Source organism: Arachis hypogaea, chromosome 4 (genome assembly GCF_003086295.3).
Source record: "Arachis hypogaea cultivar Tifrunner chromosome 4, arahy.Tifrunner.gnm2.J5K5, whole genome shotgun sequence".
NCBI classification, from domain to species: domain Eukaryota; kingdom Viridiplantae; phylum Streptophyta; class Magnoliopsida; order Fabales; family Fabaceae; genus Arachis; species Arachis hypogaea.
In genome coordinates, this window is record NC_092039.1 from 79,100,891 (window position 1) to 79,105,226 (window position 4,336).

The window sequence follows — 4,336 nt, forward strand, 5'->3', positions numbered from 1 at the left end:
GTTTCTCTAATGCAACAGAATTGCAAGTTCCATGGACTTCCATTGGAAGATTTAGCTGAATTCTTGCAAATCTGTGACACTGTCAAGACCAATGGGGTTGACCCTGAGGTCTACAGACTTATGCTATTCCCTTTTGCTGTAAGAGACAGAGCTAGGATATGGTTGGACTCACAACCTAAAGAAAGCCTAAACTCTTGGGAAAAGCTAGTCAATGCCTTCTTGGCAAAGTTCTTTCCACCTCAAAAATTGAGTAAGCTTAGAGTGGAAGTCCAAACCTTCAGACAGAAGGAAGGTGAATCCCTCTACGAAGCTTGGGAAAGATACAAGCAATTGATCAGAAAGTGTCCTTCTAACATGCTTTCTGAATGGAGCATCATAGGTATCTTCTATGATGGTCTGTCTGAACTGTCCAAAATGTCATTGGACAGCTCTACTGGAGGATCTCTTCAACTGAAGAAGATGCTTGCAGAAGCTCAAGAACTGATTGAAATGGTTACAAATAACCAATTCATGTACACTTTTGAAAGGAATCCTGTGACAATGGGACGAATCAGAAGAAAGGAGTTCTTGAGATTGATACTCTGAATGCCATATTGGCTTAGAACAAAATATTGACTCATCAAGTCAATATGATTTCTCAAAGTCTGTCTGGAATGCAAGCTGCACCAGGCAGTACTAAGGACGCTTCATCTGAAGAAGAAGCTTATGATCCTGAGAACCCATCAACGGAAGAGGTGAATTACATGGGAGAACCCTATGGAAGCACCTATAATCCTTCATGGAAAAATCATCCAAATCTATCATGGAAGGATCAACAGAGACCTCAACAAGGTTCCAACAACAATAATGGTGGAAGAAATAGGTTTAGCAACGGCAAGCCTTTTCCATCATCTTCTTAGCAACAGACAGAGAATTCTAAGCAGAGTCACTCTGACTTAGCAACCATGGTCTCTGATCTAATCAAAACCACTCAAAGTTTCATGACTGAAACAAGATCCTCCATTAGAAACTTGGAGGCACAAGTGGGTCAGCTGAGTAAGAAAGTTACTGAACTCCCTTCTAGCACTCTTCCAAGCAATACAGAAGAGAATCCAAAAGGAGAGTGTAAGGCCATCAACATGGCCAAATTTGGAGAGGAGAAAGAGGCAGTGAGCACCACTGAGGAAGACCTCAATGGACGTCCACTGGCCTCCAATGAGTTCCCTAATGAGGAACCATGAGAATCTGAGACTCACACTGAGACCATAGAGATTCCATTAGATTTACTTCTGCCATTCATGAGCTCTGATGAGTATTCTTCCTCTGAAGAGGGCGAAGATGTCACTGAAGAGTAAGTTGCTAAATACCTTGGAGCAATCATGAAGCTAAATGACAAGTTATTTGGTAATGAGACTTGGGAGGATGAACCCCGTTTGCTTACCAAAGAACTGGATGACTTGACTAGGCAGAGATTACCTCAAAAGAGACAGGACCCTGTGAAGTTCTCAATACCTTGTACAGTAGGCACCATGACCTTCAAGAAGGCTCTGTGTGACCTAGGGTCAAGCATAAACCTCATGCCTCTCTCTGTAATGGAGAAGGTAGGGATCTTTGAGGTACAAGCTGCAAGAATCTCACTAGAGATGGCAGACAATTCAAGAAAACAAGCTTATGGACTTGTAGAGGATTTTCTGGTAAAGATTAAAGACCATTACATCCCTGCTGATTTCATAGTCCTAGAGACTGGGAAGTGCATGGATGAATCCATCATCCTTGGCAGACCCTTCCTAGCCACACAAAGGCTGTGATTGATGTTGACAGAGGAGAATTGATCATTCAAGTGAATGAAGAATCCTTTATGTTTAAGGCTCAAGGATATCCCTCTGTAACCATGGAGAGGAAGCATGAAGAGCTTCTCTCAAAACAGAGTCAAACAGGGCCCCCACAGTCAAACTCTAAGTTTGGTGTTGGAAGGCCACAACCAAATTTTAAGTTTGGTGTTGAACTCCCACATTCAAACTCTAAGTTTGGTGTTGGGAGGCCACAACCAAATTCTAAGTTTGGTGTTGAACCCCCACAGTCAAACTCTAAGTTTGGTGTTGCGAGGTTCCAACATTGCTCTGAGTATCTGTGAGGCTCCATGAGAGCCCACTGTCAAGCTACTGACATTAAAGAAGCGCTTGTTGGGAGGCAACCCAATGTTATATTTATCTATTTTCCTTTGTCATTTTATGTTTTCTATAGGTTGATGATCATGGGAAGTCACAAAATCATTTGAAAAAGCAAAAACAGCATGAAAAACAGAAAGAAAAACAGCACACCCTGGAGGAAAACTTGCTGGCGTTTAAACGCCAGTAAGGGCAGCAAATGGGCGTTTAACGCCCAGTCTGGCACCATTCTGGGCATTTAACGCCAGAAAGGGGCACCAGACTGGCGTTAAACGCCAAGAAGGGGCAAGAAGCTGGCGTTAAACGCCAGAAATGGGCACCAGCCCGACGTTTAACGCCAGAATTGGCAGAAGGAGCATTTTTGCTCGCCACTTGGTGCAGGGATAAATTTTCCTTAACACCTCAGGATTTCTGGACCCCACAGGATCCCCACCTACCCCACCATTCTCTCTCTTCTTCACCCATTCACCAATCACCTCAACACCTCTTCCCCAAAAACCCCTCACCTATCAAATCCCACTATTCTCTTCACCACTCACATCCATCCTTCATAAAACCCCACCTACCTCACCATCCAAATTCAAACCACTTTCCCTCCCAACCCACCCATACATGACCGAACCCTACCCCTCTCTCCACCCCTATATAAACCCATATTCACTCCTTCATTTTCACACAAGCTACACACTACTTCTCCCCTTTGGCCGAAACACAAAAGACACCTCCATCTCCTCTATTTCTTCTTCTTCTACTCTCTTCTTTCTTCTTTTGCTCGAGGATGAGCAAACCTTATAAGTTTGGTGTGGTAAAAGCATTGCTTTTTGTTTTTCCATAACCATTTATGGCATCTAAGGCCGGAGAAACCTCTAGAAAGAGGAAAGGGAAGGCAAAAGCTTCTACCTCCGAGTCATGGGAGATGGAGAGATTCATCTCAAGGGTGCATCAAGCCCACTTCTATGAAGTTGTGGCCATGAAGAAGGTGATCCCCGAGGTCCCTTTCAAACTCAAAAAGAGTGAATATCCGGAGATCCGACATGAGATTCGAGGAAGAGGTTGGGAAGTTCTTACCAACCCCATTCAACAAGTCGGAATCTTAATGGTTCAAGGGTTCTATGCTAATGCATGGATCACCAAGAACCATGATCAATGTGTGAACCCGGACCCAAAGAATTGGCTTACAATGGTTCGGGGGAAATGCTTAGATTTTAGTCCGGAAAATGTAAGGTTGGCATTCAACTTGCCCATGATGCAAGGAGATGAACACCCTTACACTAGAAGGGTCAACTTTGATCAAAGGTTGGACCAAGTCCTCATAGACATTTGTGAAGAGGGCGCTCAATGGAAGAGATATTCAAGAGGGAAGCCGGTTCAACTGAGAAGGCATGACCTCAAGCCCGTGGCTAGGGGATGGTTGGAGTTTATCCAACGCTCAATCATTTCCACTAGCAACCGGTCCGAAGTTACTATAGACCGGGCTTGGTAGCGCGAAATTGTGATCAATACTTTTCACAAATCAAATAATCCCCGGTAATGAATCCAAAAACTTGGTGTTCAATACCATGGCATAAACACAACTTCGCACAACTAACCAGCAAGTGTACTGGGTCGTCCAAGTAATAAACCTTACGCGAGTAAGGGTCGATCCCACAGAGATTGTTGGTATGAAGCAAGCTGTGGTCACCTTGTAAATCTTAGTCAGGCAAACTCAAATGGGTATGGTGATAAACGCATATAACATAAAGATAAAGATAGAGATACTTATGTAATTCATTAGTAGGAATTTCAGATAAGCGTATGAAGATGCCTTCCCTTCCGTCTCTCTGCTTTCCTACTGTCTTCATCCAATCCTTCTTACTCCTTTCCATGGCAAGCTCAAGCAAGGGTTTCACCGTTGTCAGTGGCTACCTCCCATCCTCACAGTGAAAATGTTCAACGCACCCTGTCACGGCACGGCTATCCATCTGTCGGTTCTCGATCAGGCCGGAATAGAATCCAGTGATTCTTTTGCGTCTGTCACTAACGCCCCGCCCTCAGGAGTTTGAAGCACGTCACAGTCATTCAATCATTGAATCCTACTCAGAATACCACAGACAAGGTTAGACCTTCCGGATTCTCTTGAATGCCGCCATCAGTTCTAGCCTATACCACGAAGATTCCGGTTAAAGAATCCAAGAGATATTCACCCAGTC

The 4,336-nt window shown here is 44.0% G+C and overlaps 1 non-coding gene across 1 annotated transcript; it reads right to left on the reverse strand.

The window, feature by feature from the left end:
* Positions 1–252: 252 nt before the first annotated feature.
* On the reverse strand, positions 253–360 carry LOC112798657 (small nucleolar RNA R71). Its single transcript, XR_003200259.1, has one exon. It is a non-coding gene; the product is annotated as a small nucleolar RNA R71 (small nucleolar RNA).
* Between the last annotated feature and the right edge of the window lie 3,976 nt (positions 361–4,336).